The following is a 26086-nucleotide window of genomic DNA, read 5'->3' as shown; positions in this document are numbered from 1 at the left end:
TGGAGAAAGTCTGCTTTGTATTAATAATTAAACATGCAGCGCATCGAGGACTTTGACAAGAGTCTCCTACATCCTTGTCATAATAATCAAGCTACAGACTCAGCCAGAAACTCTGCCATTTTTAAATTCCTTCTGTAGGACATTTTCCAGTTTGTAGAAATAAATTACCGAGGCAGAGAAAAACTATCTGGATAGCCCACGACATTAGGGCACTCACAAGGGTTAATGGAAGAGCTGTGTTCAAGCTGTGCTCTAAATCTTACAGAATAAAAAATTAAGCCCAGATTTCCCAAATCCTCTGTGAGTACCTGCCTGCAGACTACCGACTTTCTAGCTTTGAGGAGAAATTCAACCAGAGACCCAGAAAACCCTTCAGATCCACCCTTCTGCCTGGATCAGGCACCTTTCTGTAAAAGTGACAACTCTGACAAGCCAGCATATTTATATTTGCAGAAAAAGAAAAAAAAAAAAAAAAAAAGCATTTGACAAAAAAGCATTTGACAAAAAAAATTCTTGATCGCCTTAATTGAAAACTCTGGCCTGGGCTGTGAATCTCTCCTCTGGTATGCAATTATAATGGGTAGCACTCAACACAAAATCTAAACCAAAACCGAAAACACTCTGCGTCTTCTCAAGTTCTGCTGCTTGAATTAAATTATTAGAGCCTGCTGTAAAACAATAATGATTTCTACTGTCAGAAACAATGTTTCAAGCAGATGTGAACCACAGAAAGCATATGTGAAAAACGTGTGATCCACACACTAAGGTCACAGGAGCCATTTAGACGCCACATGTAAAATATGTGAAACACATGTTGAGGCATGATGCAAATTCACATTTTGTTTGTCCTTTGGCAAGTATCAAGAGCAAAGGCTAAAAGAACTAAAGCTCTCAAAGGCAAACTTTGTGCCTGTGAAACTTTCAATCTTTATAAAAGATTAACTTAAAAAAAAAAACCCTGCAGGGCAGACTTCTTAACCCCTCAAATTATCCATTGCTAATGCTGCCTGATACGTCCTTAGTGATGGAAAATTCTTGTTACCCTCTTTCTTAATTCTTACCAAAGCAAAAGGTTAACAGATCTCTGCTGTCTTCTGTTACGCCGATAATACTCGGGTAGTAATGCTGCTCTTACCCAGTGGGCTTGACCTGCTTTGTGTGAGTACTCATGGTGTGAAGCAGTAGAAAAATCTCACTGAAGGGAGCCTGAGATGTTCACAGACAGATTCTTGGTTGGTGGTGATGCTAATGCTGAGGGTTTGACTCTGAGTGCAGCTTGTCTCGCCTAAATTCAGCCTCATCAGGGTTAGGCCTCAGCCAGCTATCTAGACCCCTTTACTGTTATTAGAGAGCCATTTCCAAACTCCATGATAGGATGCAATGAATCCCCTCTAGAGAGGCTTTGTTGTCTATAAACAGGGGCCAAATTTAGGAGCTGAAGCTTAACTCCTAGATGGCCAAAGTAAGTTGGCAGCATGCTTTGGATGGTGAACTCCTACCTATAAGCCAACACCACCCTTCTCCTTCACACAATTGCAAAGAAACCCAGGCTTTGTTTCAAAGCAGGGATGTTGGCAGTGGGCAAGTGTCCACATGGCACAGGATCTATTGGCAATATTTTCAGGAGTTTTCTGACACACCCTATCCTCACAATATAGAGGGCATTGCCAGTAGACTTGGAGCAACCAAGACCTGAGGAGATCTATGTGCAGAGTAAGGTCTGGCTTTTCATGTGCATTTTCTGTACTCTGTCCCTAGAAATTCTTTGCTGTGGGAAACTGAAAGGTCTCCACCCTCCTCATCTTCTCAGCCACTTTTTCATCGCCTCAGCAGCACCACATGTGAGCTTGATAAAGCCAGAATTCATGTAGCTGAGAAAAACAGGCTCTGTCTTGAAACTCCTCTTTATGCAATGACCCCAGTGGAATGATTCATGAGAATAAAGGTTTTTATATAGAAGAAAGTTCTACAGATTCTGGTCCATTCTTTCATTGAAACTTCTTAAATGAACAAAAAGGTAACTACAGCAGAAAGATGCTAAGGTGCTAATATGTGTGTTCCTTTTCTAAGTGAAGACAACAGCAAGTTCCCCTTTGACGTTAGTACAAGAAATATTCTGTTTCATGTAAAAATGCAGCATATTTACAAAGATTTTAAATTTCAGAATAACATTGATTTCATATACACTCACATGCATCCACTGCTGTATGTCAACTCTCCATTGCACATCTTGTAAGCTGTACTTTGGGGAAAAATATATTTATTAAATGTTGATGGTCAAACAAATAATGTCCATAAAAAAACAATTATGAAGTCAATTTTATTTTTATAATTTTTAATACACATATCTGAGGTGCAGAGAGAAAAAATAACTAAGCCCTCTGCAGACCATTATAAGCTAGATAAGGATTTACAATACAAGATACAGCACCCATAATGCTTGAAAGATGATGTCATGTCTTAATTATGTTAGCATTTAGTGGATATACATCAGCTTCACATCTTCAGATATTCAGAATTTACTGTGCCCTTTCTTTGACCCTGACTTTTTTTTTAGACAACTGAAGTAGGGAGAACATATTCAAAGCAGATTTTCTTTTCTAACATTCACAAAGAGACTTCAGACAACAGGGGTTCAAGTGAGCTCTGGTTTTAGCTATTTTTTTTCCATCTCCACTGCTTGCTAAGAGTTTAGAATCACAAGGGGCTGATGATTTTCAGCTCCCCTCAAGGGTCTGATCCCACACCATCAAAAGGCTCGTTGTCATTGTTTTCTGTGGGTCTTGAGGGTTCTTAACCTGTGAAATATATATCCAGCATATGGAAGGGACAAATTTGGAGGACTGAAAGTTGAAGCTTTTTTTGGTCCCCGATGGCAATCCCGCTGACTTTGCAAGGCTATTTCATACACCCATACCATTTGCAGGTTAAACAACAATGTAATGCATACAGATTGCAGGTTTGTTCTTTTCTAGAAAAAAAAAAAAAAAGCTAGCTCCTTCAATCCTGCAGCACGCTGCAAATGCATATAAGCACATGCCTACTTGCAGCCATGACAGAACTAGCATTTTCCTTGCAAAGAAGAAATTTACACTTTAGTCACTTTAGCCAGGCATAAAAAAAGGTGCATTCTCTGAGATCACCTCATATAAAAAACTTTTGTTGTTGTTATTAAGACCAGAATTATATGAGAGAACAAGCATAGGAAGGACCCTTGCAACAATCATCAATATTTACTTTTAAGTCTTATTTTTTAAGAGCTTGGCTAAAAGCCCATTGAATTAGTCAACTCTTGCATTCAAGGAGATTAATGAAGTTTGGACAAGGGGCAAATGTATATGAACGTCTTCCAGCAATTATATTTTTTAGTTTTTGTTTAATAGAGACAGCTTTTCTTCCCAAAAATGCTACAAAATGACATATATAAAAATGAAACTACAGTAATCCATTGTTCTTAAGCTGCTTTTCCCATAGCTCTATCATGACTCTATCATGACAAGAGTTGGACTTGATGATCCTTAAGGGTCCCTTCCAACTCAGGATATTCTATGATTCTATGATTCTATGACTTGTCTGTCAGACACATTCTCTGCCTTTGGATGAAATGTCAGTTAACATACATATCCACATACACACCCAATGTAGCTGCAGAAAATGTGCCTTTTAATTCCAGTGAATCTAAGCATCCCCTTTCTTAGGATTTTTCCCAGAAGAATTTGCCACAGCAAACCTCCACTGGCTTTTTTTGCAAGGATTAGCACCCACCTTCCACAGAAGACAAACAAAAACCTTGGGGGGGCAAGATTCTGTCTTCAAATGCCACAGATGCCACAAGATGGTGGAAGGTCAAAAGTTATTTTCTTGGCAGACGCTCTAGCTCTCTGCATGCCCCCTCCCCACTCCATCCACTTTCCATTAAGTTTTGCTGGGCAACAGCATATGCTTTAGATCCATGTCGCCCATTCCATTAGTCAATAGTGCTGCATAGACATGGAAAATGCAAATATGCATATAAAACAAACTGGAGTGAAGAAGGGGGAAAAAAAGAATATATCCATCTTGCAATTCTTTATCCCCTCCCTATAGACCCACCTCTGAGCTTGGATCTGAGAGACAAGAGTGCAAACAAATGTGCCTCCATTTTCTTTTTTTTTCTTATTTTTTAAGCATACTCTGTTCCAACTACAATTTTAATAAGGGTAGTCTTTGTGTATTTCCAAGTAGATTTGTTTTGTATCCATAGAGAAGAGGGGAAAAAAAAAAAAAAAAAAAGAATCCAAAGTGATTAACTCTGTGATAATGAAGTCCAGTTTTCTATGAAGCACACATCACGGAGTGAATTGCTGCTTGCTTTGATTTGTGCTTGAAATGTGAGACATACTGATTCCCAGATGGCTGTTTCATTGTGCAGAAAAGCAGAGAAACACATACATTTCAGTTAAGTTGCATATCTTTTCATTTATTCATGTAATTGTGATATATATTCCATATTCCAGAATGAACCAGATGGTGGAGGGAAGGCTTACAGTGCAGCCACATTCCCATTCAATAACCTTGGCTGTCTGCGGCAAACTCTTCGCTATGCCAGGTGTCAACATTTGGCTGCTAAGATTTTACTCTCTGGAACACACTGGGTGAAAGAATTCACAATCTCACATATTCCCTTCTTGATATGCATAGTAAATGCTCTGTCATGCTAATAAGAGCTGCAGGTATATATCAAGGGTGAAATGTGCACCCCTAATATCAGCAACATCTGATGTTGCCATGATAAGATTTCACCATGACACGTTGAAAAGCATTCCTAATAAATACAGCTTTGTGTAGGGAAGACTGCAAGTTACATTTTCAGCAAAGTTCATGGGAATTCAGCCTGCACTCCTGTCTAACAATAACGGGAGTGGTGTGTGTAATTCCACCCACAGAGCCGGATTAACTAAAAGGATTTATTTTCAAGCAGTGAAACTGCTAAATTCTGGTACCAGCAGCAGGACTGTCTGCCAGTATCCTGTAAGCCTTTATTTCCCTAAGGCCCATACCATATGACATGTTTGGATGATGTTTAAACCTTCCCCTTGTGTATGTTCATCTTGTGTATTTTTATTGTTCTTTTAATTATCTGCACATATATATTAATTCCAGAAAGTACAAACAGGCTCCACTGTCATTTCTCCACCACACTTTATATTATAACATCACTCATGAATGCTAGTTACAAGTTTCCAGGCAGACATGCGGTTGATCTAAATTTGTGGGACAACAACATTCAGATATCTGCTTTCAATTTGTGTGCATGTTTCTCCCTGTTATTTTCTTTTTATGGTAGTATTAATTGTTACCAGAAGTCTGTATGAAATGACTGAGGAACCGAATGCTGGAATGCAGCAGATCAGAAATGGCTGTGTCGCTTGCTGTTAAGTGAAATGCACACAGTTAGCTTATTAGCTAACCTGAGTATTCCCATGAATGACCAGTAATTTAAGTTTTGGATATGGAAGAAAAGTCAAGGATCTTGACCTACTGGCAAATTCAGATGCCCCATGTATTCACTTATCTGCTTGTACCTACGTATATACATATAATTTCCAGAAGTACAGTCTCTGGAGAACTGTATTTTTTGGAATTGCTGCACACAGATTACTAAGGACCAAATATTGTAGTAACAGAAAGAATGATCGGCTTTATCCACTTGGCTGGCTATCAAAATGTAACTGTTCTAGAAATGGCCCGATCCAGTATCCACTGAAGTCAGTAAGAGTCTTTCCATTGCATTCAGTGGGTACTGGTTTGGGCACTAACTGTAGCATGACAAGAAAAAAAGGATGAGGAATTGCAAGTGCTCATTACCCAGCATTGCCCAACTGTCTGATTCTGAAGAATGGATGTGGAGAATTGGGTCTATATCCAGCTGTCTGAAGGGCAACACATTCTCGTAAGTGTTAATCTACAAGCAATCTACTAAAAAAATAATCCTGTGATTAAACGGGAGTGTAAATTAATACACAAGTGTGGAAAATAAATAGAGAAGTTTATCCCAAAATCTCTGTTCCCCCACTGTGCCACTGCCCCCCTTTTCGTATGGGTTCCAGAAGGTACAGGTTAGCTTAAGATTTAATTCCAAGAAATTTTAAACAGGAGCAGGTCATCTGAAGTATAGGTTATGCAGTCTGAAATGCTCACTGCCTTCTTGAATATAAGCCTAAATCTCCCTCTGAGGTAACTGAAGGAATCCTGACTAAGGCCCAGGGCTGAGAGAGCCAAGGGTGAGCTGTGGTCAGCATTTCAAGCTGCAGCCCTGAAATGTGTTTCCCTTTCAGTGGGATTCTGTAGGCAAAACCACATCAAATGCAGGTAGCACACAAAACCAGGACTTCACACAGTGGCCTTTTTAGTGTTTCATCCTTCTGCCTGTTTGGATTACCCACCTGTCCCTTGCCCAGTTTAAGGTATATTATTTGGACATTTCTCACAACAGGAACTCAGCATCAAAATTTATCATTGCAGCATGCCATAAAATAGCTGTTGTATCAAGACCATTCGTCTCCCTGGAAAGGATACACAATATGAGAATGAAAAGTCACCTAATACCCCAATACAAATAGGAGACTATGTTGCCTGTATAACCACTACAGAGGGCATCTAGCTACAGGTCTTAAATCCTACCTCTCTGCAATGACTGTCAGGAGCAGCTAAAGAATGAACTTTAGCTAGGCAACCACATAAATGTCCAGTATTAGGTGGTAGAAATAAACCCTTCTGAGTATTTTTCTTCAACTGCATCATCCCAGAAGCACTTTCAGTCACTGGCCATATAAAAATTTTTGCCTAGGAATCAGAGTCATGTTGCTCTGGCTTGTGACAATGACTCCTTTGGCACATATCACAAATGTTTCCAGTTAGCATGGCTACGGTACCGGGTGCATGTTTGTGCTTTACCTCTCTAGATAATGAAGGTGGGCTGTGAATTTTGTCAGCATGCCCTCCTGATCCAATTCAGAGTGAGTGGAGATGCCAGCAGGCCAGGAAACCAATTAATGACTCAGCTTAAGCAGCTTCACAGGAAACTCGAGTTTTAAAAGGAAAACAGACTTTACCCTATTTCTAAGTAAGGGAAAGTGTAAATGCAGTAAAGACAATTGTAAAGTCAGTACCACAGATAAATTGCAGCAGTAGGTAGAAAGGATTATTCCCAATGGACACATTCAAAAGCAAGTCTTCTGTTTTACTTAGAACAGTGTTCATTTAGCACAGCTTTGGTCTGAGTATATCGCAACCTCAGATCACTGCATATCCTCTCATCATACCTATGCACAGAGTCTAAATGCTGCAAATATATGCATCCAGGACAGAGCTCAATCACTTTCTCTCTTAAATGACTGACAGCCTGATTGCATACAGGCAGCAGTCAGATAAAGCTCTGGTAAGGGGCCATATGTTGCTAGGAGACAGGGCCTAATGGCATGGGGAAGTATTTGTAGGGGAGGTGATGGAGCTGGGGATCAGGGGCAGAGAATATAAAAAGAGGAAGCCCATTTTGTTTTTATCTCTGAAACATAACCATTGCATAAAGGCCTTTCTTTCACTTCCATATGGCAGGAAGCTGCGTCTTCTCTGCAAGGGTTGCTGTTCCCCACATTCAGACAGTCAAGGGAAAACTCATGGCACCAAAAGTTCACAGCCTATACGTAAGTAAGCAAGTAAATGCAGACTAAAGGAAGTGAAACAAGAATTGGCTAATTTATTTATTTATTAACATATACATAATAACCGTGGGTAGAAATTAAGACATATGCTCCACTTAACTTGAAACAAGAGGCAGCGAGAGGAGAGGAGAGGAGAGGAGAGGAGAGGAGAGGAGAGGAGAGGAGAGGAGAGGAGAGGAGAGGAGAGGAGAGGAGAGGAGAGGAGAGGAGAGGAGAGGAGAGGAGAGGAGAGGAGAGGAGAGGAGAGGAGAGGAGAGGAGAGGAGAGGAGAGGAGAGGAGAGGAGAGGAGAGGAGAGGAGAGGAGAGGAGAGGAGAGGAGAGGAGAGGAGAGGAGAGGAAAAGAAAAAAGAAAAGAAAAAAGAAAAGAAAAAAGAAAAGAAAAAAAAAAGGAAAGAAAAGGAAAGAAAAGGAAAGAAAAGGAAAGAAAAGGAAAGAAAAGGAAAGAAAAGGAAAGAAAAGGAAAGAAAAGGAAAGAAAAGGAAAGAAAAGGAAAGAAAAGGAAAGAAAAGGAAAGAAAAGGAAAGAAAAGGAAAGAAAAGGAAAGAAAAGGAAAGAAAAGGAAAGAAAAGGAAAGAAAAGGAAAGAAAAGAAAAGAAAAGAAAAGAAAAGAAAAGAAAAGAAAAGAAAAGAAAAGAAAAGAAAAGAAAAGAAAAGAAAAGAAAAGAAAAGAAAAGAAAAGAAAAGAAAAGAAAAGAAAAGAAAAGAAAAGAAAAGAAAAGAAAAGAAAAGAAAAGAAAAGAAAAGAAAAGAAAAGAAAAGAAAAGAAAAGAAAAGAAAAGAAAAGAAAAGAAAAGAAAAGAAAAGAAAAGAAAAGAAAAGAAAAGAAAAGAAAAGAAAAGAAAAGAAAAGAAAAGAAAAGAAAAGAAAAGAAAAGAAAAGAAAAGAAAAGAAAAGAAAAGAAAAGAAAAGAAAAGAAAAGAAAAGAAAAGAAAAGAAAAGAAAAGAAAAGAAAAGAAAAGAAAAGAAAAGAAAAGAAAAGAAAAGAAAAGAAAAGAAAAGAAAAGAAAAGAAAAGAAAAAAGAAAGAAGAACTGTGATGGATGAAGTGCTGAATTATCAATGAGTCATAAGACTCTCATGATTGAGGTGGAAGGAGTATTTGTGAAATGCAGATGTACGGTGATTGTTGTTTAATTATCATCATTACCATTTCAAAGAAGGGCAACAAAGTCCTGTGTAGGAAGTAACACAAAACAAGGAGAGACATTACACAGAAAAGTAGAGGTGAAACAGAACATTCTGAGAATGAAATATAGATTGAATACCGCCCTCCTCCTCCCCCCCCCCCCCCCTTTTTTTTTGAGGTGAGAATGGAGAAAAAGGAAATAGTTATCTCTTCTGGTTATATCTTTAAAAGGATCTGTGTTTCATTTTTATTAGAAATGTATAGATAAGAACCCTTTTAAAAAAAAAATAAAAATATTCAGTGCTAACAGTACTTAAAACTTAGCACTCCATCTGTGGCATTTTTCATTCTAAACAGAAAAATCAGCAATAATAATAATAATAAACTGCAATGCAGAAAATTGTACTTGTTAACTAGTCCATACATGTGTTTTTGACCAGTGTGCTTGGTTTGTGGATCACTTTAGATAGGGATGATGTAGCGTTTCTTTAAAAATGCAGGCAGCAAAATTTAGGAGAGCAAGAAAACTGTATCTGTCTAGATAATAAAACCAGGATCATATTACATGCCATGTGGAAGATAACTGTCTACATTCCAACCTAAGCCTCTGAAAGGAAAAAGACCTTTTATTTGTAAAAGTATGTTTGATAGAAGTACTGTAAAGCAAACATCAACAGAGGATCTTGTAGCTTGAAAAGAGGAATCATGAATATTAATTCAGGAAATCAACACAAGAGATGTACAGAGCACACTGTTTTAAATATATATATATATATATATATATATATAAGGTGATAAGCTACTGAAGTGTCAGAAAGAGATAGAGCAAAGGGAACAATAATGACATGATTCAGGTATGTAAATGAAAACACTACTGACAAGAAAAAGTAAAGAGAAGCTGTTAAAAGTAGCCTCTTTTAGTACTTTCTACTAGTACTGTGCCTTTTGCAATGTGCCACTTTAGAAAAGCTGAGATCATAGCAGATCTCTGAATGTAGATCAGGTTTTATCAAAGCCCTTTGCTTTGTCTGTATGTTGAACAGAGAGTTGTATTTTAACAAATGCAGAAATAATGAGGGTTTCAGATTTCCAACGTAAGCACAAAAAGATACACTCCACTCTAATATTTCAAAGCATTCAAGTTCACAAACGAAACAGTACTGAGGACACTCAAAATTCCAACACGTAGTTGTCAGGATTTCTGAAAGTAAGAAATCTCAGTCACATATCTTTCCTCTTCCCATTCCAAAGCAGAAGGAAAGAATTCTGCAGAAATTTAAATTTGGTCTGTAGGTTATATGCACACTTCCTTGTAGGTAAGAATTGGCACTTTAAAATGAACAAAGAGCATGTCAGTCTACTTTAAACATTAAATTTTTATTTATTTTTCTGTGTGTGTATTATATTATTTTACTAGAGGCCAGTATACCCATTCTAAAACACACATATTATTAATGTTCACATTATATGACAAAAGAAAGCCTAGCATCATGTTAGTTCACTTAAGTTGTTCCTTTGCTATTTTTCCTCTTTTCTTCCTCTTCCTGTGGGTGTCCTGTCACAAATTAAAATAGCATACGGACAAATTCAATCTCTTTAGCTTAATCAAAGTCTTTTTGTCTGTTTTGACAATATAATTTTCCTCCTCATATAATTTGCCTTTCTCCTGCAAATTCTGGACCTTTATCTCTGACCAAACCATCAGAATACTTACTCATCGTACCGTTTCCTGTCGTGACTTGACTTCTATTGCTTCAGGGTCATGACAGTTGCTGATCTCATGACTTTTCCAGATTTCTCACTACAGATTTTCTCTTAATTTATATGTATTCTAGCCGCCTTCCTTACTTTTGCATAATAAACAGCGAAGAAGATAGTCCAGCAGTCCATCCCTCAAAGGAAGATGTTTATATTCCAAAAATGGATGAGGATATCTACCCTCGGTTAACTAAGGTCAGCATCAAAGGTACACCTCAGAAAAATGCACATCTCAAATTTTCTTACAGTCCTTTGGAATCTCTTTTTCCTTGTTTGGCCTTGCTTTCTTGGCTAATAATCTTCAATTTGAAATAACTTTCTTATTCACTTGGAGCTTTTAAACTGGTACGATTCCTGAAGTTACAGTTGACTTCCACTGAAAATCTGTCCCCACAGTAGCTTCCACTGAGATAATTTAAAAGAAGAGCTTTATATCCAGAGCTCTGCATCTGCACATATATACATATATATATATATAAGAACACTATGGCTACATAAAAATACAAACTCCACATAAACAAAAAAAAAAAAAAAAATTGACTGCTTTCTTATTGTGACCGAGAACAGAGCTAATCACTCTTCTCTTTAAGAGATTTTTGTTTTGTTTTGTTTTGATTTTCTTCTGTTTTACAGCTAGAATCATAACCAATGTGCTCTACTGAATGTTGAAATGAATTACATTTTGCAAAAGCACTGTGACTGTGATCTACAGTGATTTTTTTCTTACTATTTTTTTTCACTGTTTGTAAAGTGAACACTTCAATAATTTTTTAACACCTGGTATTGGAAAAATCAAACCCTCTTCTGGACAACACTCCAGTAACACTACCTAGAGTTTTGAAGGCCTGTATTCACCTTACCGAACTACTTCGTATCTTCTTGTGATATCTGGGAGGTATTTCAAGGCTCATAGATCAAAATGGCTGGCCATGAGATATGATACAGCCCAGGCCACTGATAGGCTAGCTAGGAGTATTGCATATGAACAACAAATTTTTTGCTGTCAGTACCTTTTAAGAAGAGACTTTGGGAAAAAATATGTCCATGCTTCAACAGTGGAATTCAAGAGAGAAATAAAAGAGTCAGATGTCTTAGAAAGGGATCTTTCTTGCTTTTTTTTTTTTTTTTTTCTTGAGATTTACACCACCATGCTTTATATAGACAGTTTTTCAATATTACTTTCTCAGAGTGTGACTATAAGCTACAGAGTGATGCAGCCATGAAAACATCTAGAAATTCAGGAAAAGCCATGCATAGACCAGAATTCTGTCTGTGACAGCAGGCAGAATTTTGGTGCTTAAAATGGTGGGATGCACTTCTACTCAAAATATTCATACTATTGTTTAAGTAATTGTACCTCCTCATGTGGAATACTGTTCATGGTTCTAATAACCCATGTCAAGTAGAGATTAATTTAAATTGTTACAGCTACACGCAGCAGGAGCTGAAGTGATTAGGGGAATAGGGATCCTATTTTATAAGCTATGTTTACTTGGGGTGCAAGGTGTTTTATTTTTTCTTTCCACAGTGTTAACAGAAATATCTATATTGGCAAAATTTCTGTACAGCAGATCAGGCTTTGAGAAATGTGGCTTACTAGAATGAATAAGAATGAAACCTACTAGTAGAGGAGTGAAATGGGAAACAGCTATAAGGAATGAGGGAAGGGATATGAGTGGTTTCTATAAACAGACCAAGAGGATAAATGTCAAGGAGTGAAACGAACTGTTTAAGATAAAGGAATATGCTGGTGCAGGAAGATACGCATACAAATTGCCTCTGAATGAAAACAAACCATGAAAATGACTAGTATAACAAGGCACTGGTCTCACTGAGCAATGGGGTCCCTTGCAATCTTACATCCTGTGTTTTATATCATACCAAAAAGATGTGGCAATATTTCAAAATGTTCTAAATTTGGCTTTCAAGTAATGCCTTATCTTGGCAAATATTTTAAACCAAACCAAAACTAAACTAACTAAATAAATAAAAATAAACAAGGCATTTGCTAGTACTTTGCCCAGCCAAGATGTCATTTCTTTTCTTTCTCAGTCTCTTATTTCTCCTTTTAATGTTATCCAGAAAAAGTATGAGCTGTGGTTATGAAGTTTGATTAACCACTTAAAACAGACAAAAGAACTTTATTGGGATAATATTTGCTTTTCCATGTGTTGAGTACTCCATAACATAGACACCCAGTTGTCACTCATCATAAATCTACAAATGCACAACTACCATACTGCGTGCACACATTTAAAGTTAGAATTATAAATTAAACTTTTATTGGTGCATCTATTTTCCCACCGAGCAAAACAATTACAAAGCAAATTGAGAACTGCCAGGATACCACTTGAGCATTAACTTGGTAGCTGCCTCCCACTGTGCTGGCACTGTTTTAACTCTTCTTCCTACTCAATAGTCTTGCAGCAACAAAGTCAACAGCTGTGGCCAGAGGCAGTCAAGTTTGGCAGTTGCAGTACCCAGATGACAACCTCTGGTGTATCTCTTTCCAATAGCAGCAGCAACGTCTGGATTTATTGACAGCTCAAGGGTTTCTCTCTTGGCTGGATTCCTCCCTAGCAGCTGTGGATCTGTCTCTATCGCTATCCTGAGGTTGGGCTGTGGTGGGGATAACAGGGTTTCCTCATCCTGCTGTGATTATGAGATTCATCACTGTGTACCTCTAATCAGTCTCTCGCCCCAATCACATTATACCAAGTCCAAAAAAAAAAAAAAAAAAACAACCACCAATTTAATTTCCAGTTTTTATAGGATGGCCTGTTTTTTGCCCTTCAGACAAACTGCCCACTTATGCACCATGCACCATGTTGCTTCTGATTTAAAAAAAAAAAAAAAAAAAAAAAAAAAAGAATTTCAAATCCCCTCCCTTATAGACTATTTCCATCTGGGTTATTTTATTTATTTATTTATATATTTATTTTATTTGTTCTATTTCTTGCTGTAAGTGCAATTTCTCTTTAGCGACAGAAGCATACAGTAAATATCTGTGTTCTCTGACATAGATGAACTTTATGATTAAGTAACCATGCAGGAGCTGGGCTGAGTAAGGTGATGGCTACTGATCCCTGGGTTATGGGATACCAATGACACACAGGAAGGGATGTGGAATAATAGGGGATTGTATCAGTAGCTCCTTGCATAGCTGCTACTCAACAGGGAAAAGGGGACAGGATGTGGTGCAGTTGCAATTTGTACTGAAGGAAAGAGACTCCATTAAGACTACCTTCTCACTCCCAGCCCAATCTCTACAACCAACTTGTCTGAAGTGGAGAGAAGTTTATGAGGGGAGTAAGTAAGGGAGAAATGGAAAGAGGAGTTTGGAAGGAAAGACAGAGTCAGCCTTTTGGCGAAGACATCAGAGGAAACAGGGAGAGTGACTTAGGAAGTCAAAAAGATTAAGCTGGCCTTCCAGTATTGACAGGATGCTTTCAGAAAACAAAGCAGAACAACAAAAAGCTAACAAAGAAACAGAGCAAACACACACAAAGCAAAACAAAACAAAACAAAACACATCAAACCTTTGTCTCTACTTTTTCAAAGTGTTGAATGGGAGTTTAGCTAAGAGTCTTATGCCAGCCAAAGTCTTCTGGAAAAAACACTGCTCAGAGCTTTAGAAATTTAAAGATAAAATGCTTCAGTGTGTAAGTACTGAAAACTTACAGGGCAATCCTAGCCCTGCAAATAACTACTCTGTAATAATTTGGTGAACCCTGCAATATAGTTGTGACCTCAAATGCTGTGTTAAACAAGGAACTTTCCTGCCCAACTGCTATAATTCTCTCACACGGGGTTCGTGCTTCTTTTAGAAATGTCTGATCACTACGTGAAACCTAGAGGCAGGAAAGCCAGACAAAATTCTGAGGCTTACTAAAGCTGGAAATCTAGAGTTAGAATTCTACACAAAATATAAATTATTAGCACTACAGTGAATCATATTGCATAACATAAATTAATAATATATTACTCAGTGAAATGCTAAGTGTGATTTTTAATACGATATGACAGATTTTCTAATTTATGAACTGTCTATTAAATTTAAAAGTCCTTCCATTTCTTTCTTCTCTATCATATATTAAAGTCTCCTTTTGTTTGAGTCTTCTAATCCTTCATTTATTAACAATATCACTCTCTCTTTTATATTATTGCTTTTGGGTTCCTTCCTTTCCTTCTTTCCTTTATTTTCCTTTTACTTTCTAAGTCTCTTGTGATTCAATTTTGAAAATAAAAATGTGTAGGAATTAGGCACAAATGTTTTCTCTCTTTCTCCACATGCATATAATATCTTACATGAATATATTAAATTCACATATGTCACTCTTAGAGTGATCCATAAATAATATAAAATAATCATAGGGCAAATATTATCTATCACTTGTAGTAGGAAATATATGGTAGCTTTTCTTTTTGGATTTCTTTTTCTCTACTGGCTTCACTACCTAGTAATTAGTATCATGTGGAATCCAGATCCAGATAATCCTCAGTCGAAGTGTCGTTGTCTGCCAGATACTTACTATACAAACATTTATATAGAGATATATACATATATATGTATGTATGTATACTGATCAAAATTTCCTGGATCTCAGCTACATTGAAACCCAGGTCAAAAAGTACAAGGTTAGCATTTAAAAAAGAAAAGGAAAAAAAAAAAAAAAAGTTACTTCCCTTGTAATTATATTTCCTTTGTGGAAATGTAAATTCCCATAATCAAAACTGTATGTAATTGCCAGTTAGTTGCCTTAAGCACACTGATTTGTGTTTATTATATGAACTCCCCGTCCCTTTATAGCATGGTTACCCTTGGGAAGGTCCATAAATAACATGATTTTTCAAAACTCTCATTTTTCTAACTCCATGATCACCATATATAAAAATGGACAGTTTTCTACATGGCTTTGTGGCATATTTTCTGCTTTAAATGTAGTTTTTATCCACAGGATTTTGCACATGAATTTAAATTGGAGAAGATTTGACCCAGGGTGTGGCTCTGCAGCCTACACATTATTTAGCAGCTCACTGCAGTAGCAATAGCTGCACAGGGGATTCTGCTTATTCTTCAGGACACACACCACCACCAAAGCCGTGTCTAGCAAAGGGTCACCACTGAGTTGCTTTGTACGTACTTTCTGATCTCACATACCAAACAGGATGACAGAGGAGAGGCCATTGTAATACAAGTGGCATGAATGATCACATCAAGGGGGTCATCTGAGCAGTGTGTCTAGCTGATAAAGATTCCTCCTAGTGCTCTTGCAAGTAGAAGGGAACTGATGATACCCACAATGCTACTATCAGTGATTTGTGAAACATGCCATGTTGTATATGCATGCCGTGGTGCACTGTGCAGGAGAGATTTGCAAGCCATTAAAGGAATTATTCTATTGTGAAGCACTTGAATAAATTTAAGCACATGAGTTTCAGCAAGTAAATTGAAGCCATGGTGACTGCTCCTTTTACATCTGTCTTATTGTGCTTCTGGGTGCTAATGTTTAATATGGGTGTTATAAGAGTGGTATCATCTTTATTGTTTAACTGAAAAAAGTTGTCGGCTCTTAAGAGGATTCCCAGGGAAGAGCCTGAAGACTGAAATCCTTTTCATCCATAGGACAGGTTCAAAAAATTAAGTGGCAGACACATTCTCCTGCATAATCTGCTGAAAAGCTTGAGTTTTGCACTGACATCAAAGAGCAGTTCAATCTATGAACCTGTTCGGACTTTGGGCCCTACATTGAGTCTGCTGAGAATGGTGTCAGCTATGATCTAGACACCTGTCTGTTAGAAACTACGCTGAGACCACAAACTCATTTCATACAGATCACTGAAAAGACATTAGATGGCAATAATTGCTGTTACTTCCAACATGGATTAGATTTGAACCAACAACCTAGGCTTCATATTCTATTACTGGTCCCCTGAGCTGTTCACTACCCTTGAATTCTTTCTCTGATGTTGTGCTATGTACTGTTGAAGTAAATATATCAGATTCCTGATTCTGTGCACAGAGGAATGAGAATACATAAGGATTATTCTTTAGTCTATGTGGATTTGTATCCACTGAAAGAAAAATATATCTTTTAAAACATTAAAATTCTGACAACTTCCAAGAAAATAAAAATTAATTATAACCTTCTCAAGCTAGGATCTTTCAGAAGTCTCCTGCCTCTACCAAGGACAAGTCTTGTTTTGGATTATTTGCATGATCAGCATCAATAGTGCCAAACCCAAGTATTTGCTGAGGTTACTGAGTTTTATGACAGGATACCGGGTGGGACTAAATATTCTCCTAGAGTAAATCATCTACTGAAATAGATGGATTTGCACCAGTAAATATCAGTAAGGAATAAAGAACGTAAATTGTTGTGACATATTAGTTGGGGGAGTTATATTAGCTAAAAACATACATACTGCCATCAGCAATACCAGCAAAGATTTTGCATAAAGATGTGAATAGGATCAAATAGCCGTCATAAAGGACCATTTTATAACTGTGCTGTAAAGTCTATTTTAAAGGTACATATTTGACCTCACAGTAAATTGGGACTGTGACAAACAGCATTTTTGCTCCTATAATTTATCAGCTAAACCACAGTGGGTTTAGCAGTGTTTGAGTCGGTATTACATCTACACACACAAATATCAGAAATGGGATACATTCATTTCAAAGGTATGTATCATCAAAGATCTCTTTTCAGCTTAAATAAATAAATAAATAAATAAAAGACAATCATAACCCAGAGTCCTAGATAATACTTTCTATACAGTGCTGTGTTTAACTGAGAGTTCATGTTTACAGCTCAGTTGTAAAAAGCTGATAAAATAGAGCTTTGTTACCTAGACACTGATGAAACTCTAAATAGCATCGCAGGCACAGCAGTATAATGAGTACATATTAAAACATCTTTGGTGTCTTCTGAGAGTGCAGAACATTATTTGTTACTCTGACCATAAATGTATAACAATTGTGGTTTTGTAAAATAAGTTGAAACCTCCTGCAGTCTAAAATATAGAACAATACAGATGACTAATTTGAATCAACGAGGTTGCACGTGGCATGTCACAGTGGGATTCCTAATGATCTTCTACAAGGATTCTGTTTGTCTAAGGCTCCCATTTTCTGTCCTGTGATGTGTGGATGTGAACTATGCTGAAAATAATATGAGGCTAATTACCAGCCTTGTCAATGGCAATTCACATACAATGATAAACCGTATTTCAAAAAATAATAAAAAAAAAAAAATTAACCCACACATCTTTTCAGTAATAATGACACTGAAACTAAAGATGGTTTCAGCCTCTGCTCAGTTTCTTTGTTCCCAACAGCATTTTTCAGGGTGGCTGTCAGCACAGGTAAGATTAAAATTAAGAAGGGGAAAAAATAAAATAAAATTAGAGCCTTAAAAAAGAATCAGTCACAACACCATAATCTTTAGCATTTTTTTAAGACCAAAGACATGAGAAAGGACATAAGAAAGCTTTTCAGGAAGGATCTATATCCTGTTTGTCCCATTTTATAAAGTTCCTCCCTCTTTTCCTTTCTGTATTTATTCCATGAAACTTAGTGCAAAGATCAAGTTCTGTAGACACAGGGTTTCATGTTTTTAAAAATATTTATCATTGCATTTTCGTACAGTTAATCGACATTTATTTTGAGACAACTTTGACCACAATCCAGGAGTCAAAAGTGAAACTGCAAGCCTTAAATCCTTGTGCTCCTTTCAGAAAGATGCTGAATAGCCAAGACTCTCAAATGAGACAAGGAAAATATTTAATACACTGACAAAGGGTGATGTACATTGTTTTATTTTTCCATATAATGTCCTCATCCTTGTAAACCATTTTATCCCTCTAGTTTAAATACACACAAAATATCCAATGCCATTTACTATGTAAATGCTGAAGCATACTGTTAGTAAGAACACTCAAAGTTATTCTTATTGACTTACTTTCTCTGTTGGCTTCTTTTGTGATACATGACTTTGGGAATGAGGAAAATGTTACTCTTCCAGTAATCGCATATGTGAGCTTCCATTAGTATCTTTGTATGTACAATTGCAGATGCAAGTATACACATACACCTCACTATATGGCACTCTGCACACTGCTACACACATAATTATGCATGTGTGCATATGCAGCTTTTCTCATTAAAAACATATCAATAGGTCAAAAATCTATGTATTCTATGAAGTATGACAGAATATTGTGTCAATAGTCATACCACTTTTGATGCATCCACATAAATAGCTGTATTACAAGCATTAGAGAATCTGCCTTCTTGATATGCTATTGAATTAAAGTAGCTTCTTTTATAGTCAGTGCTTCTGTAGCATAAGTGAGTTTAGTGACAAAACAAAACAAGAGATAGAGCAATTGAAGCAGATGTTCCATGAAACTCTGACTATACAGAACACAAGGGTCTGGCATATAGCTCATCAGTAAAACATGAGAATGTACTTGAGTAGAAAAATCACAATCTGGTACCCACAGGCTATTGCCTGCATCTCATGTAAACTGATAAATTAAAGATGCTGCACCATTTTTCCTTGTCTTTCCTTTGTCAAATGCAATCATTTAAACATGCATTTTGGTACTGGAAAACTTAAAAAATAAGCAAACATACCAACATATACCTAGTTTGCTGAAGCGCAGCTTTCTACACACATTAGATTTTTTCTTATCACCTCTGTGTGTATTTTTTTTTAATCTGAAATAATATTGTTTATTTTGCCTGAGGATTTGCACTTGTAAAAGCAAATTTCAAAGTCTACCCACTCCATCCCTTCTATCCCTATTGGTGGTAGTGAGAGATGTTTTTATCAGGGATTCTGCAGAGTAAAAGATCCATTTATGGTCACTTTGTAAGGAAGCGTTTTAAAAATTATGCAAGTATTAAATCTACTCACATAGAACCAGCACATATATATATATGTGTGTGTGTGTTATGCTACGTAAAATAAAAGTGTTCTGAAAGCCAAAATAATCAAATAAAGAAGGCAAACTGTCCCCAGACATTTTGATAGACTGGAAAACAATGTAGTGAAAGTACAAGAATGTTCAATAGTGATGTATAAACACAATTTATGGTTTCTGAGAATTTGATTATATTTATACTCACAAAATCTGACTAGATCTAGGACAGTTTTAGTGTTCCGTGCTGGGAGAGGTCAGACTTAACAACCACTGAGCAAAAACATGCAGCCTTAATTTGGTAAATTTTGAATATTTCAGTATAATAAGAGTAAATATGAAAGATGAACAGTTTGATGTTTTAAAATTTAATCATTTCTATCATTCCTTTTTTTTTTTTTTTAATCATTCTTCTTGTCTGTTCTTTAGTCCTTGGAATTTTAGCTTTTGTGTAAGTGTTTTATGAATGCTTAATATTCTTTCCTTACTCATCTCTGGCAATCTGATGCTAAGTGGGACAAAATGCAAACAGAGCATTGCCTGTTAAAATTTTAATGCCACATCACAATTTTCTAATGGAGCTATCAGAATTGCAAAACAGTGTAACTCCACTGAAACTAATAATAAATCAGGTGCTAAGAGCAGCACCTCCTGCAAATAGTGGACTCCAGCCAAGCAGTGGGAGACTTACAAGGACAATTGTTTTTTGTTTTATGTTGTGTTTTTTGTTGTTGTTTTTTGTGTGTGTGTGTGTGTTTTTTTCATTTAAAAACTTAAAACTGTTTTCTCAAAGCACTCAGAATTAGCAGGATGCACTGCTGCTTTGCATTTTGTGGCAGGATTTTAATTTGTGCATGTTTGAAACAATACTAAAAAACAGAAGAGAAATGTAAATTGAAAGAAATACTGCAGCTTTAATTGCAGTACGCAGTACAGTTAATTAACTAAAATTAACTAATTTGCACATGTATACACTACAGAAAACATTCTACCATTCATTTTGTCCTTCTAGGCTTTTCTTTTCTTATTGAGGTTACTAAGGAGGACTCTGAAGCTTCTTTCTGTGGATACATCCCTGCGTAATGCAGCTGAACATATAGCTACTTCCTTAGCAGGCATGTTGTCGGAGGTATTTTGGGTAGATGGCTTTCTCTTTTGCCAGGTTGGTGAACACTCTAATTAGGCTATGTGCTCACCACTGCAGAAAAAGTAATAATGTCCTATAATTCACAACTCAGAAAATAAGGGGCTGAAGAAAAAAGTTCCTTGACCTTCCAAAGAGTTCAAAAATATTATAAAGGCACTCAAATCCTTTTAAAGTGCAGCTATATCTGCATGAAGAGTGAGATAAACTCTTCCTAAAATCTCATTCTCAATGTCATTCTCAGCTCCATACCCTCGATGTCAAGATGGCTTTGAGTGTTTATTTTGATGGAGCTATGGCATTTAGATTTGTTGTAGCCTTCGGCTCTCGCTGTAAAGGCAATGATATTTTCACTCCGTGCTTGCCTAAGTGGATTAGGCTCTGCATTGTGACATGTAATGTATGAGCCAGGGCCTCTGCACTGCAGGGTCTTAGAGCTTGCTCTTCCAGGGTTAAAGCCACAGCACTGATCCCCCAGCCATGACTCTTCAGGGAAAATCACATGGTCGCTCCCTGCAACACCACCCACATATCTGCTCAACGTTTTCCCTCATAAAGGTCCTGGATTTGATGTTCGCTCCTGATGCTAGCTTAATTGCAGTCCATTTTCCTCACGGTTGTACTGCAGATTGATCTCACAAAGCAGACGCTTGCCAGAAGCACCTACAACCATTTCCCAGCAGTGCGCACAGGGCCTGAAGCATCTCACATCCATGAGATGCAGCTACCTGCCCCTATTGCTCCTCATTCCTCTTGAGTAACACTTGTGTGCTCAGTAGAAGAAACTGAGTTCACTTGGATAAGTACTCTCAGAGCTTGCATTTTGAATGTGACATTTTGCAAAAGGATGCTTCCATAGCTCCCAGAGATATGACTTTCTGGAAGGTTCTTTCAGAACACTTGCTCCGATGAATAAATCCCCCAAATACCTATAAGAATGGGAGTTATTGATTTCCACAGGTAACAGTAAAGCCTGCAATACTGAGCAATTGCCAACAGAGCATTTTCATTTTAACTGCAAGGAGGTATAGTGAGATACGTAATTTGTGAGTGCTATGTACATCTTTGGTACCAACCTGTCATCTTTGAGGGCCTGGGCTTAATTCATGCTCAGGTCACAAATAAGAATATGTTCAATGGCCTTATCGAAGTCTTCAGCTATCCATTTCACAAAACTACCACAATTTGACATGGTGAGCAATCTCCGCTCAAGGCTCATAACTAGAATAGCAAGGGTGCTGCAGGTCAGAACTGAGATGTATTGAAAGGGATGTGTGGAGAAGCTTAGCCCCTCACTTTCATGAGCACTAAATTCACTCAAGATTTTAATAATAAAAAATGCAGGGTTGTCTGACAACATTCATATTTTTTTCATGAGCCTGTCTTCTCAAATTCCCTGGCTAATGCTGCACATAGTGACACAGTCAGTGTCACTCATGGCAGTGTTTACCTGCATTGCAACAACATGACTTGCCTGTCAACCTTAAATGTTTGACAAACTGCTCTCTTTTTTTTCTTTCTTTTTTTTTTTTTTTTTCAAAATACATAAATAACATGAAGATAAGATAAGGAAAACTGACTTTTTTTTTTTTTTTTTTTTAGGGACAGGAATATGGGCTTTTTCCTTTGCAGTTCTGGTTGCACTGTGGATGGCCATGCTGTGGACCAAAACATGCAAGAGGGTCTGAAATGACTTCCAGTAGTTTTGTTACTAGCTGACTCCTTCCCTCCCTTTCCTTGCACTACCTAAGGCACCCAAAATGGCTGCAGCACACAATCAGAAGTTTTAGTCCAGGGAATTTTAGCAGGGAATTTCCTTCCATATTTTTTAAGATGCTTATCCTGTCTAACATGTTCTATTTATATTATGTGTGCAAGAAAAACAAAACAAAACAAAATGAAAAATTAAATGTTATGCATCTTCATGTGGGGCCTAACAGAATAATTTTGAAAAGAGTATGTTTCCCTTTAAGAACTGTATGTCGCCAAAACCAACACAATATTCATTAAACCCAAAGCGACATTTTGGTACCATTAAAAAAAAAAAAAAAAGTTTTTTCATTCAATCATTTTTTGTAATAAAAGCATGCAAAGTGATAGCTTTAAGCTGAAATGTATTGTTGTTAACAATACCAAATATGCTGACTGGCATAACACTATACTTTCTACATATCACACCATACCTCTCTTTTTTCATTGGTATAGTGAGAGCTCTCCCACTTGTTTTGGTCTTCTCTAACTACTGAGAAGATTTGTGCTGGGAAAAAAAAAATAAAAAAAATAAAAAAGAAATGGAGGTAATGCTAGGCTCTTCAGAGAGCTTGCTGCTCAACAAGATCTCACATCGTTATTCTAAGAGACAGGCATTCTCACTTTCATGTTGTCTCCTACATCTTATAGCTTTAATGTGCTTTCTGGAATATAACCACCTACATAAACTGCTAAGTTTATTTAATCAGCCTGGGTGTAAAACCGGATTGCTAGAGAGCATAAATTGGCACCCCCTCATCTCAAAGAAAGGTGCCGTTGGGCAAGCCGAGGTTGTGCTGAACTGAGGAGGACTGTTCAGTCTGAGTTTGGAATGGTAGAAACAAGAGTGTATTAACCTAATTTGCCTGCAGCAAAATTAGCCTGTAGCATTTCAGACCTAAAAACCTGCATATAGGGAAAGGTGGTAGAATACCATTGACAGTTAATCATGAATGGTTTCAAATTCCTCTGGATAATAGTATATGACCCTGTTGCTTTAGGTCACAGAGGAGCAGAATCCCAGGCTCAACAGTTTCTTTCAGTCCTATAAATACGTTGTTTATTGTATGTCACTCAATCATTAATTTCTTTTGGTCAAATAACGAAAAAGTGGATTTGAGATCTATTGAATAAACTCCAGATTTATCTGCAATGAATGCTTTGGCCAGCTCTGCAGCCACATGTGCATATATGCTCCATAAATCACCTTCAGCATAGCACAAATGTAAACATTAGCCTGCAAAATGCAATGCCAGTGCTGTGTATTTTTTTCATGGGTCCTGCTAAACACATAATCTGTGTCATCTATTCCTTCCCTTATAGGCAGGTTGTCTTTAGATAGCTTTAGGTGAAAGTCTTAGATTACCTCATAACCTTTTCTGCAGTTTTTGTTCCAGGAATGCCTATCCATGGAATGCTTTTTTTAGTAAACAAAACAACAAGAAAAAGCTTTTAAATTTTCCTGATGATCTGAACTGCTGGGCAGGCAGAGAAGAAAGTACAGGTTTGCTATGTAAAAACTAAACTGCAGCTAAGCATCTAGTACAGGTCTGCTTTTTCCCAAATTCAGCCGTGCCTCAGATGATCTGTACCGTGTACCTTCTACCAGGCCAAGAACATATTCCTAATTTAAGAAGGAAGAAACACCATAACAGCAGACATTGGATGAGACATAAGACTGTCAAATCAATGGCCCTGGACTTGGCTTTTGTCCTTGCCAAATTCTTAGTGATTATGTACATTCCCATACAAAGTGTTTAGCTTTCTTTCACTGGGACATTGAAGTTCTTTTCAGACTGCATAACAGGATGTCATAAACTGTGCTACACTGGAGAAGAATTCCTCCTGCTTTCAGTTGTCAGTACTGGGATCACTCAAAAGCAGCTGGAATGCCTGATTAATCACATCACGGGGCCTCACATGTGGTTCCTTAGAAGCAGACAGTAATAATTGCACTATATTATAAATAAAAGAGTGCTGTTTTCTCCATTGTCTTAAGCACATGGATTAATTGATAGGGATCATTGAGTGTTGATGGTGTTATCTGGAGTATCCACTGCCAAAATCACCTTAAGCATATGATGACACCTTGAGAGAAATGAGAAAAAAAAAAAAAAAAAAAAAAAATGAATCTTCCATTTCTGCTGCTCTTTCTGGTCAAGTCAGCCAGAATGGGTCTGCTCACTTGCATAGATGAGAGTATTATTTAAAAGGAGTCATTCAGTACATTGGGAGAAATAAGGGATGTTTAGTAATTTCAAACTTACACTAATTCAAATTCTAATGAGTTCCTGGAAATGGAGCTGGACTAGGGTGAATGGTCTTACCTAAAGTATTTACATTTTGCTTTTACTCAGAATGAAAACACTGTTTTTCCTATGAAAACTAGAACAACCCTACCTACTCTAAGGATGGGTTTATATTTTCCCACTTCCTTTCAAAAGTAATGCCAGTTCAGCATATTTCCACTACACCCTTATTTTTTTCTCAGCTTTCAAAAGCATGAGTTTGCCGAGAAAACAAGGGGAAAGTACAAGTGTTTAACATTGTGATAAGTTTCAGCAGTGGTTTTGTCAGCTAGGCAGCACGTGTTTCTTCAGGAAAGACTTCAAAGGAGGACACATTCAAGTAATGGAAGCAGACAGCTTTGCTAATGACAGATTCATGCAAGATTCATGCCTTTTTTAACATCCTGTTCTCAGACCTGAAATGCAGATCTTTGACAAAGTCACACTAGTCTCTAAATCTGCTTATGGAGTGTACCTGTGTCGACCTGTTTGAAAGTGTAAAAAAAAAAAAAAAAAAAAAAGGTCCAAGATGTTTATTCTTTAAACAAAATGTTAGAGAGAGAGAGAGAGAACACGGAAGAACAACTGGAGAACAGTACTTTGCAGTTCTGTGCAGAAAGCTCAGCCCATATGAAAATGTCTCCATTTTCTGTTTTGCCTCAAAATACAAGTTGTATCTCACGTTATCTGACAGAAATACTGCGAATCAGGTATTGTCATGTTTAGCCCCAGTGCCAATATCTTCAGTCTCTCAGCATACAAACAAAAAGTTTATAAATGCCTCTATGCAGAACCAGCATTCCCTCCAGTTTTCTGTTTCTGTGGAAGAACACTGTAAAGTCTGCCTTCAGATCCAGTCCTGCTAGAAAGCCCAGGAGCATTAGTTGTCTACCCATTATTATCGCAAGGAAGTCATTTAGGAGGCCTCCAAAGTTGGTCTGACTAACCAGAAAGCAACACCTCTTGCTTGAAGGCTTGGAAAGCTGGCTGAATGTTCATTCACACAGGCAGGCTCTGGTGCACAGTAAGTCTTTCACATGCTCTCTAGCTGATAGTGTGATGCATAAACACTCATGCATGCTAAGGCACAGGCCACAGTCTGTCTTACAGATGTACACTTTCAGTGTTCAAGAAGCTTTCTGTTTCCTATGCTTATTATTATATACTATGCTATGCTTTTTATTATATTACAGTGGTCAAAATCCTTCATACAGTTTGTTTTTAGCCAAGAGGATACCAGACCAGACAGAGTTCATCATCCTTTCATTAACAAGGCTTCCTTGTGCCTCTATCATTCGATCGAAATGCTAAGAAACTCCACAGCAGATAATGGCAAACCTCCCGAAAGGAGAAAGCTGCTTTCTAAAGCCCTGGAGGTGATCCAGAGAGG

General features: G+C 37.3%; 1 long non-coding RNA gene across 4 annotated transcripts in view; it reads right to left on the bottom strand.

Moving 5' to 3' along the window:
- The window catches only part of LOC106015875 (uncharacterized), a 215431-nt gene that overhangs the window by 30767 nt on the left and 158578 nt on the right, over positions 1 to 26086 (bottom strand). The window contains exon 4 of one of the 4 annotated variants that reach the window (XR_011807442.1): positions 2192 to 2242. The exons of the other annotated variants lie outside the window; for them this stretch is intronic. This is a non-coding gene — a long non-coding RNA (uncharacterized lncRNA). The remainder of the gene's footprint in view (positions 1 to 2191; positions 2243 to 26086) is intronic. 4 annotated transcript variants of the gene reach the window in all.

This window comes from Anas platyrhynchos, chromosome 2 (genome assembly GCF_047663525.1).
Source record: "Anas platyrhynchos isolate ZD024472 breed Pekin duck chromosome 2, IASCAAS_PekinDuck_T2T, whole genome shotgun sequence".
NCBI classification, from domain to species: Eukaryota; Metazoa; Chordata; class Aves; order Anseriformes; family Anatidae; genus Anas; species Anas platyrhynchos.
This window is presented reverse-complemented; position numbering and strand designations above follow the sequence as displayed.